The sequence below is a fragment of the Neofelis nebulosa genome, chromosome 16 (genome assembly GCF_028018385.1).
Source record: "Neofelis nebulosa isolate mNeoNeb1 chromosome 16, mNeoNeb1.pri, whole genome shotgun sequence".
Taxonomy (NCBI): domain Eukaryota; kingdom Metazoa; phylum Chordata; class Mammalia; order Carnivora; family Felidae; genus Neofelis; species Neofelis nebulosa.
Window position 1 is genome coordinate 14,914,872 of NC_080797.1, and position 12,592 is coordinate 14,927,463.

Below are 12,592 nucleotides of genomic sequence, written 5' to 3' on the forward strand. Positions count from 1 at the left end.
TTTTTAGGCGTGTTATATAAGTGGTTCCATCTCAGCGTCACGTAGGGAGGGGGGTCTCAGATTTAATTACAGGATGACAGCCTTTGCTTTTCAAGCAAGCTGTTCTCCTGGCAGGCAGGCACAAGGATTTGTGAATTTTTGCTAAACAGAAGGAGCCCTTTCTGAGGTGGCCGCCCAGCAAAACTTTGAAGGGTTTTCGCCACCATCTCTCTGTCCAGCCTAACCTGGTTTTGGCTGGGCTTGGCCTACGGGGTGGCCATTTGTCTCGGATCACAGGGACATCTGCGCTTGGCAAGGGGGCTGTTTCTCTCTCCCTCCGCCTCCCCCTTCCTCCCCGCTCTCGGAGAAGGAGCCACCCAATCCAGACTTCTCTTCCTTTTTTTCCTTCCTGGATTCAAGCACTTGTAATCAGTAACCAGAAAGTTCCAGAGCAGGAAGGACGGGCATCCCTAGCAGGACCTCATCTTTCCTGTCTGCCCTGGCCTACACCACTGACATCCCCCCCCCACACCCCTCCAGCCTCCCGTCCGTGCCAAGTGCCCCTGGTGATTGGCCTGGGCCATGTCACCAGCACAACTGTCCGAATTGTGTCCAGAGGACTGTTTTCTGGTTCCTGGCCAGGCCCACACGCTTTGTGACTGTCAGCAGTATCAGCAAGAAAGCTGGAGCTGCCCGGAGCGGGAAGCTCACAGGCTCGGGGGAGTCCTGCCTGCCGCCAGCAGGAAGGTCACCTCAGCGGCCTCCGGCACACCGTGGCTTTGTCCGGCACAAAAGGAGAGCGGTGTTTCCTGCCACTGGGCGAGGCCTGACCTCTCCCAGCTGGGTGTGCTGTTGAGGGAGTGGACGCAGAGGACAGGAAGAGTCAGTACCGGGAGCCAGTCACTGAGACAGCCCGGCGGGGCTTGGGCACTGCCATAGCCTCTTCCAGCCCCACCTGGGTGGAGGTGGGCCGTGGCAGCTGCCGCAGAACATGGGGATGATTCAGGGCGCAGACAGCAGGAAAGCACCAAGGGGCGCCTGGGTGGCTCAGTCGGTTAAGCGTCCGGCTTCGGCTCAGGTCGTGATCTCATGGCTCATGAGTTCGAGTCCCGAGTGGGCTCTGTGCTGACAGCTCAGAGTCTGGAACCTGCTTCGGACTCTGTGTGTCCTTCTTGATCTGCCCCTCCCCTGCTCATGTTCTGTCTCTCTCTGTCTGTCTCAAAACTAAATAAAAACATTTTAAAAAAAAAAAGAGGAAGAGGAAGAAGGAAAGCACTGAGAACTGTGTCTGGCATGTGGCAAGCCCTTAAATGTTCTAGAGATTATCGTTGTTAGCCCTCAGACGGACATTTCTAGAAAGCACCAGATGCCATGTAGAAAGGCACATGAGAAGCCGTCTCAAGAAGCCTCCCCGGCCCTTAAGTGTGTGCTGTGCAGGGCCACCTCCCTCTCGAGAGCACAGGAGGAGGGAGAAGGAGCTTTACCCGGAGACAGACAGGCGGGCCAGGTCGCAGCTGCAGTTGGGCATCGCGGTGATCACGCGTGGCCCTTCAGCTCTGTGGTCTACCTCCCGGAACCCTGTCACCCCCGTGTAACCTCCAGACACATCCCAACGGAGGGACGGCCCCAGCAGCCCCAGAACTGCCCGGCCACGGGAAACCAGGGACGTGAGACACGGCTCAGCCCAGAGGCCCCAGGGGAGACATGACGATGGGGCAACATGAAAACCGAGGACACCTGAGCAGAGTATGGACTTTGGTTGACAGCAGCGAACCCATAGGAGTTTGTGATTATTGACACACTCCGTGTGCCGACGGGAGGTGTTGGCGGGAAACAGGCAAAGGGGGGGGAGGGGGACGGGATCTTTGCAGTAATTATATAAATTGAAAACCGTCCGGAAATTAAAAGCTTATTAAAAGGGGGGGTGCACCAGCCCCTACCTGGCCTGTATCTCACCTGAGACCCCGGCCTCTGTGGGAACAGCAGGTGGAGCCATCGTCCCTCCCCTCCCCTCCCCTCCCCTCCCCTCCCCTCCCCTCCCCTCCCCTCCCCTCCCCTCCCCTCCCCTCCCTGGAGCCCAGTCTGTGGACAGCAGCTCGTGCAGGAGGCCGGCGCAGGGCCCCACTGTGTGGCCCTACGTGGCCGGGACAGGCCAGGGCCAAGGCCAGGAAGGGGTGAGCCCAGGCTGACCTGCCACTCCAGGTGAGGGCTGTCCCCTCCTCCCCCCCAGTTGGTTACCTAGATTTGCTCTTTCCCCCAAACCTGCTCATCCTTGACCTGCACACAGTTTAAAGGCTTTCTTCTCTGTAACTAAAATATTGCCCCTGGACAGGACAGATTCCTTGTGGGCCTGCAGGGATCTGTGCCGTTACCTTGTCTGTCCCGGGAGGGAGCACGGGGTACGTGCCCTTGAGGCGGGTGTGAGTGAGCTGGGCTCTCTCCAGGCTGCCCTGCACAGACGGAGCACAGACAGAGACGGAGGAGGGCAGGACAGGCTCAGGTGTGGCTTCAGGCCCCTCCTGGTCCCCTAGAAAGGCAGCCTAGAATGTTCTCCGTTCTCCGCTTCCCCCAGCTTCCCTCCTGGCCAGACCTGGAGGGGCTGGAGGGGGGTGTGGGGGAGCCAGGAGGTGCCGGCCCTGAGGCAGGGCTGGGTGGGAGAGGTTCCCCAGCAACCGGCGGCCCCTTTACATAATCACTGCGCCTCGGCGTGACTCCAGGGGCCGTGGGAGGCAGCGCGGGGGTGAGTGCCGGGGCGCGAAGAGGCTCAGAGTTTCTCTGGGGGCTCCTCCCCCCTGCAGCTTAGCGTCATTTCGCGTCTGCCAGCTCGGTCACCCACCTGCTGATTAGAATACGTTAACTGACAATGCAGATTTAAATAGCCCAGGCAGGTGATGCAGGCACCCCCATACCTGGGCCTCCCCAGGCCAGGTGAGGCGGGAGGGCTGGTGGGGGGGGGGTCGCCTGAGCCGACGAAGGGACAGGGGCAGGGAGACCCACGCCCCATCGGGCACACCCAGCTTTGGTGCGGCCCTCCAGCCGGTGAGCGGGACCCTGAGGTTCCCGCGCCTCCGTCAGAAGATTAGCGGTGAGGAGGCCCCGGGCACACACGGCCATGGCTGGTCACTCCGCTGCCCCGGGGGGCGCAGGGAAGACGCTGGCGTCACACGCACTTGCTGCCTCTCTGTCCAGAGACACAATCTTGGTGTTCCTCTCTCTGCTTCTCAACGGACTTACGCTGGCCGGACAGTGATCTGGAAGGTGTTGCGGAGCGGAGAGGAGGGGACGTGTTCTCTGGAGTCTGGACTTGGAGGACGGCCTGGAAAGCGGGGCCTTGCCTGTCCCCAGCCCCCCGGCGCCGCCAGGAGGTTGCAGACGGCGCTGCCTGGCGCACAGATGGCCCCCCGCCCAGGGCCTCTTTCTAATTTCGGCTGCCGGAGGCTCCGAGCACTCTTTTTTTATTCCGTGTTTATTTAAAGCCGGATTTTAAAATGTTGCCTTCAGCCCTGAAATCTGACTTTTTCTTCTCACTGCAGATCCTGAACCCACCGGGGGCGGGGGGTGCGTTAAAGCCCACTCGGGCTGGGCCGGCAGGTCCTGCGCACAGACGTCTGCTCCACTGGCCGGGGTCGTCCCGTAAGAGCTGCCCGGCGTCGAGTCCCTGATGCCCGACTCCAGCCGCCCTGTCGACTCCCTGCCTGGGGTGGCTCCTCCCCTGGGCCAGGCGTGTCCCCCTGGAGGTGGCACAGGGACCAGGTGGGTGGCTTCGACGCTGCTCTTCCTGGCGGTCAGGCCAGCCCCCTTCTCACATGGTTGGGAACCCAGGACGTCCAGGGGGCGAACCCGCTGTGTCCCCACACTGCTGGGCCGTGTGCGTGTGCTGGACAGCGGGACAGCTTTGTTGCACCGGCAGGGTGACCCACAGGCCCAGCCGGAGGGGGGTGACGGGCACACAAGAGATGTGAAATCCTGTCCTCCTGGGTAGCACATAAGAACCGTTACCTCTTCCTGTAGCTTGCCCTAGAATGTGCTAGAAGAAGTGTGATAGAACCGGACAGGCAGAAGGTAGAGCTGGCCGAGGGGTGTGCGGGTGGACACCTGTGTGGGACATGGTGTTCGGAAGCCACAGAAGCACCTGGCCCCTGGCTGGGGCTCGGTGGGCAGCGGGCTGGGGACGCTGGGCCAGTCCCTTCAGCAGCCCGGCCAGGACACAGGCTGGAGTTGGTGCGGGGGCAGCCGGGGCCCCCGAGGGGCTCCTCTTGCAGCCAGAGTTGGGCACTTGCGGGAACAGCCGAAAACCGCCGCCAGCTTTCATATCCCAAGGAAGTGTGGAGGGTTTCGGAATTGCTTCCCTGGCAGGTCTGGCCAGAAAGTAATGTGATTTTGAGAAAAATTATTTTAGTGTCAAGCTTGAGAATATTATCTATCCCATCAGGCTTTTTTCTGTTTTTCTCTCCCAAGTTGGAAGAAACATATTATCTCTACAGAGGGTCCTGGAAAACTTGGCTCCGCGTGACATTTAACCCCCGGTCCAGCCTTGCGACTGTTGCCGGGTGTCACTGTCAGTTCACACCCGGGTTTGGGGGTTTTCTCTGCACCCCGGGATCCAGCAGCCCTTTGCGCAGCCTCGGGCCCCGGTTCTCCGAGCCCCTGGGGCTGGCGGTGGTGCATTTAGTTGCAATTTTCCTTCATGGTTCGGTTCTGCATGAGGAGAGTGAGGGCCGAGACTTGCAGACGGGACACAGGCTCCATCAGAGGCACGTCGCTGGGTCGCGGAGCTGGTAGCGTGCAGGCGGCCCGGACGGGAGCGTCAGCCTCAGGGCGGCCCCGCGGTGTTCTCTGGACAGGCACCCGCGTGTCGGCTGAGGTAGGCGCAGAGGGCTGAGGGTGCAGGCGCGGGGCAGCCTGTGTTGAGCTCTGGCTGCGGGAGCCGGGCCCCTGGGCTGCCGGCGCGGCGTCGGGGCCGGGACTCCACATCGAGGAGCCTTCGCTGCCACCTGGTGGTCAGTCCAGAAAGTGATGCTGACGCTGGGCCGGGCCCGGCAGGGTGTGGCCGGGTGGGTGGGGCGGGGCCGGGTAGGACCGTGCGGGGCGGGGCCGGGTGGGGCGGGGCCGAGTGGATGGGGCGTGGCAGGTCGGGGCCGGGTAGGATGGTGCAGGGCAGGGCGGGGTAGGGCGGGGTCGTGTGGGTGGGGCGCGGCCGGGTGGGTGGGGCGCGGCCGGGCGGGGCGGGGCCAGACCGTGCAGAGGGTCCTCGAGGACAGCCGGGGCGGGGGGCGGGTACGGGCTGCAGGGCGTGGACAGGATGGGGTCAGGGACGGGGCGGTCGCCGCAGGCTCAGGCGGTGGCCGCGGGGCTCCGGTCTGAGGCCCGGCGAAGCTACAGACCTCCCTGGAGTGCCCCCCGCCCCGTGGCCCAGCGAGGAAGGAGAGGTCACGCGTTTGAGAGAGGCCGCTCAGTGTGGCGCAGACGCTGCCTGGAGCCTGCGGAGGGGACGCGTGGTGGGTGGTGTGGTCTCCCCTGGCAAGTTAGGCTGTGCCACGAAAATTGCTCGCTGTAACCTGTGCTGTCCAAGAGCCCTGTGACATCTCGTTTCAAGATTGAGGTAGAAGTCACATGACAAAATAAATTCGCAGTCCACGTTAGAGGCACGTAGGGCATTCACAGTGCTGTGCAAACCACCACCTCGATCCAGTTCCGAGCATCTCGTCAGCCCAATGGGAGCCCCATCCCCACCCGCGCTCCGTCCCTGCTCCTCTGGCCAGCGTCCGGCACCTGCCTCTGTGTTTGCCTGTCCTGGACACCTCCTATCCCTGGAATCCCGTGGCGTGCGTGTGGCTTATGGCTCGGAGGTCCATCCGTGTCGCGGCAGGTGTCCGCTCTCACCCCTTTCCACAAACGGCTGAGCTCTCTTCCACCGCGTTTTGCTTCTCCGTGGGCCAGGGGTGCGTCCTTGATGGTTTCCGCCTTCGGGGGGCTGTGAACATGCATGCGTGTGCAGGTTTTCAGTTCCGTGGTGTGTGAATCTAGGGCTGGAACTGCTGGTGATTTTTTGTTTAGCTTTTCGAGGAACCACCGGGCTGTTTTTCCCAGTGACTCGCGATCTCGCATCCCCACCCCGCGATGCGCGAGAGCCCCGATCTCTCTGCGTCCTTGTCCTCGGCAACTCTCCTTATTTGTTCTTTGATGCTGGCCCCCGTGGTGGACGTGAAGTGGCGTCCCGCTGTGGCTTTGATTTGCATTTGCCTGATGCCTCATGACATTGAGCACCTTTTCATGTGTCTAGCACCTTTCTTAAAGGAACCAGACTTCTCCAGAGTTCCGTGGCTTCACTTCAGAACCCCATCAGGGAGGCGACCATCGGAGGCCAGCCAGCTCCTCTCAGAGGCTTTTGACCAAATCTTGGTTCCCCCAGCTCACTAGGGGACTCCCTGGGCCCGGTCAGGTGCACTTCCAGCCCAGGTTGGGTCCCAGAAGCAGCAGGGACCACGGGCCCCTCTATGAGCTGAGCACTTCCTGTGTGCCATCAAGATGAAGCCCCTCGGCCTGATGAGGGTGGTGTGTGTGAGCTGAGGGTCCTGGGCCGCCCTGGTACCTGAGATGTTTGTGAGGCCCTGCGGACCTTCTGCCCAGCACTCTGAGTGCGGAAATAGGGCAGCTGCCCTCAGACATGCAGAGTGAATGAAGTCCTGACCTGTTGCCTGCAGACGCCTTGGGTGGGAGCCCAGACCATCTGCGGCCCTGGCAGGACCGTGCTGCCAGGTGGTGGCCGGGAGCCAGGGAGCCGGGCTCGAGCAACGCACCCGAGGCATCTGACCACCAGCCCACAGGACAGGTGGGGTGGGACCAGCCTTCAGCCCTGTCACACTGAGGCCCGCACCCCGGAGTGGCTTTCCCCGGGGCCACGAGACCTTCCCCACCAGGGCACTGGGCCGCTGCCCCTGTCAGTCCTGGCGGTCAAGAGCCTCAGACTTGGGGAGAAATGGGCCTTGTCCAAAGGTCAGGTGGGTGACGGAGTCCCCGGGAGACCCGGAGAGAGAACGCTGGCAGTGGCCACCCGGTCCATCAAACAGTGGCCCGTGCCGGGAATGCGCCCCTGACCCAGGGTCACTGCTGAGCTGTGCCGCGGCCCTCCCTGCCTCCCAGACTGCTCTTGTCCGAGGCTCAGCCTCCCCGTCCTCTGGCACGCCATCTGGCCCGGCTCCCCACGGTGACGGCCCCGACCCGGGAAGGGGACCTGACGCCCGTGGTGCCAGCTGCTGACGCCTGGACCCCTCTCCCGTCCGCTCTCTGGGCACCACACACGGCCCAAAAGATCACACTTGGGGACGTGTGTGTGCACTTGTTGTTAAACTGTGGAAACCATCAGAAGCCCTTTTCTTCCTCAGTGCGGCCAGCCCTTGGAAGTCTGTGTGTCAGAGGGGGGGCCCGCCTGAAGGTTCCTCACCCGCCCCCATAAAGAGCTGCCAGTACCGAAAGGCCTGTGCATCGGCTTAATTTCGCAAAGCAGGCACAGGCAAGGTCTCCAGACGGTGCCCGGAGAGGCCCCCTCTGACAGGATGAGAGCGGGATTTTGTCGTTTGTCCCGTTCTCAGCGCGGGAGTGGTCTACCACACCCCCCTGGGCAGTGGAAGTCTCTTTCCCACGTTTAAAGTTTCAATCTCGGCCGCCAGGTGTCCATTGCTCGCGAATGGAAATAGACACGTCGCCACAACTGGAAAGTTTCCTTTCTTCCTTCCTAGCACATGTGCATTTTATTTCTCTCTTGATTATACTGATGAGGACCCTCAACGTGATGTTGAACAGAAGTGGTCAGAGGAGTCCCCTTGCCTGGCTCCTGATCTTATGGGGGAATAGCATTCAGCCCTTTGCCATTAAGCCTGCTGTTAGCTGCAGGATGTCGCAGATGCCTGTCGCAGAGAGAGAGGGAGACACAGAATCCGAAGCAGGCTCCAGGCTCTGAGCTGTCGGCACAGAGCCCGACGCGGGGCTCGAACTCACGAGCCGTGAGATTGTGACCTGAGCCGAAGTTGGACGCTCAACCGACTGAGCCACCCAGGCGCCCCTAATGTTTATTTATTTTTGAGAGAGAGAGACAGAGCATGAACGGGGGAGGGGCAGAGAGAGAGGGAGACACAGGATCCCAAGCAGCCTCCAGGCTCTGAGCTGTCAGCACAGAGCCCGACTCAGGGCTCAAATTCACGAACCGCCAGACCATGACCTGAGCCGAAGTCGGACGCTTAACCAACTGAGCCACCCAGGCGCCCCTGCAGATGCCTTTTATAAAGAAATGCCCTTTTTTCCTAGTTGGCTGGTTTTTTAAAAAATCATAGGTGTTGAATTTTGTCAAATGCTTTTCCTGCATCTACTGAGATGTCGTCAGATTTTCTTCTTTAGTCTGTTGACATTGTGAATTACAGTGATTGATATTTATGTGCTGCACCTACTGTACATTTCCAGGATAAACCACATTGGATCTGTCCCAGAATAAACAGGTTACTCCAGGATAAAGACCCCTTCTTACACATTCCTGGATTCAGTTTGCTAATATTCTGCTGAGCACATTGGGAAGCGCCCGTCGCCTGCTTTCCCCAAGTCTGTGCAGAATTGCTATGATGGCTTCCTTCCGTATCTGGCAGGACCTAATTTCCTCAGTAGATAGGACTGTGTGGTCCCTCAGTGTGGCCTTGAGCGCACCGGGCAGTGTGTGGCTTTCCAGGGATTGGCCCGTTCCTTCTAGATTGATAAATTTACAGGCACAAAATTGTAATATTTCTTCAATGTCCTTTTAATGTTTCGAGGGTCTAAAGTGATGTTCCCTTTCATTCCTGATGTTGTCACTTGGGTCTCCTTTGTCCTGGTCAGTCTGGCTCAGGGTTTATCAAACTGACTGAGCTTTCATAATAACCGCTTTTTGCTGTCAGTGATGTTTCTTTAATGTTTTTGTTTTCCTTGATGTCTGCTATCATTTCCTTTGTTCTGATTACTTTGGATTTAATTTGCTTTTTTCCTAATTAAAGTAAAAGTTTAGCTCATTGATTAGAAACCTTTCCTTAAAAGAATTTTTTTTTAATGTTTACTTATTTTTGAGAGAGACAGAGCGTGAGAGGGGGAGGGGCAGAGAGAGGGAGACACAGAATCTGAAACAGGCTCCAGGCTCTGAGCCGTCAGCACAGAGCCTGACGCGGGGCTCGAACTCACGGACCGCGAGATCATGACCTGAGCTGAAGTCGGCCGCTTAACCGACTGAGCCACCCAGGCGCCCCAAAACTTTTGTCTTTTTAAAAAAGATATGAGCGTTTAGTATTGTGAATTTCCCTTAGAGGAAAGCACTACTTTAGCTACAAGCCATAAACGTTAATGTCTTCATTTTCATTCGATTCAAAATACTTTCTCATTCCCCTTGTGAATTCCTCTCTAACCCATTCGTTATTTAATGTCTGTGGGTCTTCCCGAGATGTGTCACTGGTTTCCAGTCATTACGTCGTGGTCTGGGAGCATGCTGCGTAGGGTTTCAATTTTTTTTAAGTGTATTTGGGTTTTACTGCCGGGCACAGAGTGTGGCGGTGCTGGCGGGCGTCCGCGTGCACTTGACCAGTGCGCTGTGCTGCCGGGCGGCTGCAGCCCGGCCGGGGTCTAGCCTGGAGGACCGTGTCTCCTCCCAGGATGGGCGCCTACCCTCCCAGGGACTGTGGGTGCTTCAGTTCTGCCAGGCTTTGCTTCTCGTGCGCGGAGGCTGCCGTTCCGTGGGTACTCGTTTGGGACCGTTAGGCCTTCTTTGATCACGTAACCTTCCCCCTCCCCCGCCCCGGCTCCTTCTGAAATACACACGGTCGCCCGGCCGGTGACGTAACCGTTCTACCTTCCCTTTTTCTCACCCGCCTGTATATGTGAAGTGGGCTTCTCACAGCACAGAGCCAGGCACTTTGTTGTTGTTGCTCTTAATTCCAGTTTGTCAGTCTGTCTGCAATTGGTGTGTTTGCACTGGTGATGTGTAATGGAGTTAAGAACTGAATTTAGATTCCCCGCTTTATTGTTGTGTTGGCCCCTAGGTCCTCCCCTCTCCTGCCTCCTGTCGGATTATTTGAAAACCTTAGCATCCCACTTTACCTCCTGACTCTTGGGCTGGATCTCTGCACTTTGGCTGCACTGGAGATTTGCCACATACGCGCCACCCCTCCCACAGCCGATTTGGGCTGCACTGTGGAGGCCTCAGCCCCACCCTCGTGGCACGGTGGTCCTGCATTCACGGGGGGCTGAAAAATCCCACCTGCGTTGTAAGTTTTGCTTTCAACGGTCACATGTATCTTCAAAAACGTAAAAGGGAAAATTATCTTTTGTATTAGCTATCGACCATTTCTGTTGTTTTTCCTCCATCCCTGAAGACACACGTCTCCAGCTGGCATCCCTGCCCGGCAGCCTGGACACGGTCTCCAGGATTTCCTTTAGGTCAGGTCTGCACGACCGGCTCTTACTTTCCCTTCGCCTGAGAGTGTCTTTATTTTCTCTTCCCTCCCACAGCATGAACTCTAGGCCGACTGTTCTTGTTTTCTGGCACTTTCAAGATCCCGTTTCCCCACCTTCCGGCCTCCGTGGTTTCTGATCAGAAGCCCGTGGTCATTCAGATTGTCACGCCTCCATTCAGGCTTCATTACTACCCATCGACTTCCAGATTTCTTTCTTTGCCTTTAACAGTTTAATTATGACCTGTCCAGACATGGGTTTCTTTGGATTTTCCCTGTTTGGGGGTCGCTGCATTTCCTGAATCTGTACATTAGTCTTTCCCTAAACGTGAGAAATTTTCAGCCAGTCTTTCTTCAAAACGTTGTTTTCCCTGCCCTGTTTCTTCTCTCTCTCTTGGGGTCTAACACAATGTTGGACTTTCTGATCTTGTCACACGTGTCCCCGAGGGGCAGGCTTGCCCCCAAACTTCCGTCTCTTCTCCAGACTGGATGGTTTCTGTTGGCCCATCTTCTGGCCCCATCTTCCCTCGGAGGCCTCCTATCTGCTCTAGAGGCTGTTGAGTAATTGTTTAGATTTCTCAGTTCTGAAATTTGCATTTTGTTCTTTTGTATACTCCCTGCTCCTCAGCTGAGATCTTTCCATCTGTTTCCAGCGTGTTCAACTTTACCTTCTGTGACATAGTTATAATTGCTTTCACACGTTCTTCTGATAATTCCACCACCTGGATTTCAGAGCTGGCATCTGTTGATCGTCCTTCCCTTGGAAAGTGCTCACGTTCCCATAATTCTTTGTACATAGAGGGACTTGGGGTTGTAAACTCGGCACCTTGGCTGCCATGTCGTGTAGACTCCGGCTCAGTCCTCTGGGGAATGTGGAGCTTTGTTTTAGCAGCCCGTTAACCTGGCTGGTTCAGACCACGGGTCCTGCCGGCCTCCGGCGGCCAGTGCTCCCAGGGTTCTTGTGCGTGCAAACATGGACGGGGCGGCAAGGTCTCCCTCCCGAGTTTGGGGCGCAGCTGATGAGCGACGACGGAGAGGAGCTGGCACCGCCAGAAGCCCGTGTTGTCACGATGCCTGACCCTCTGCCCAATGTCCCCAAACTCTCCCTGTGGGATGGGCAGGGTTGCAGGGAGACCCTACGGGCTGGCCATAGGTGGGGATGAGGCGAATGCCTCCCCAGGGCAGGGCACACAGCTGGGCCAGGGCGCCCTCACCCATCCCAGGCACCCCCCATCCCACACTGGATGCCCCCACCCCAGCCCCCCATTCTCTGCTTTTATCTATTTCCCCTGCTGCCTGTACTGGGGACAAACGCGCATCCAATTGAAGTGGTCCCAGTGGCTGGTCCTTTCCTCCCTGCCCACCCATTCTTATCCCAGGCACATGCCAGCTGCCCAGGCAGTCTTCTCTGGCCGGATGGCACCCTGTCCTGTCCTCCATAAGCCTCTCCCACCTGTTTTCCCAGCGCCCACTGATCTTGGGTAGGAAACCGGCTCGGCCACGAGGGCTGGAACTCAACATCGTCTGTAACATTCGTGGGTCCTATGTCCTTAGATTAGAACGGAGTTGGGTCAGGCTCACGGGGCTGGTGTTTTAGGACAGGGCAGGATCAATGTGGGTTTCATCCTATCAAGGGGGGCCACCCTCGACCCTTATATGCACACACACACGGGGCTGGCAACCTCCGAGGGCAGAGCCCAGGAGGCAGCTCAAGGTCATGTGGGGTTTGGGGGCAAAACCTCCCTTGGTGAACAAGATAAACGTGTAAAAAGAAAGAGAGTGATTGAGTGGTAGGCAGGATCGAACTTCTCAGACAGTGAGAGAGGACAAGGTCCCTCCTCTCCGATTTCTAGGTTGTTGTTTCAGGAGAGGAAGGTGCCCCTCGCCCGTGCTGCTGTGGGACGGTGGCTGTGTCCCATCCCAGGGAGCAGGGGGTGCCCGGGCAGTGGGGCGAGCAGACCTGGGCAGGCTGTCCAGGCGTTCGCCAGGAGGGCAGTCAGAGCCCTGACATCCCACTGGGCAGCCCCAGCGGTGAGACCATCAGGGAGGCCAGTCCGTGCACTGGAAAGGTCAGGCTTCACAGACAAGCCCGAGCTCTGGGGTCCTGGAGAGCAGAGGGAAAGGAAAGGGGTCCACCCCGCTGGTGGGAGTCT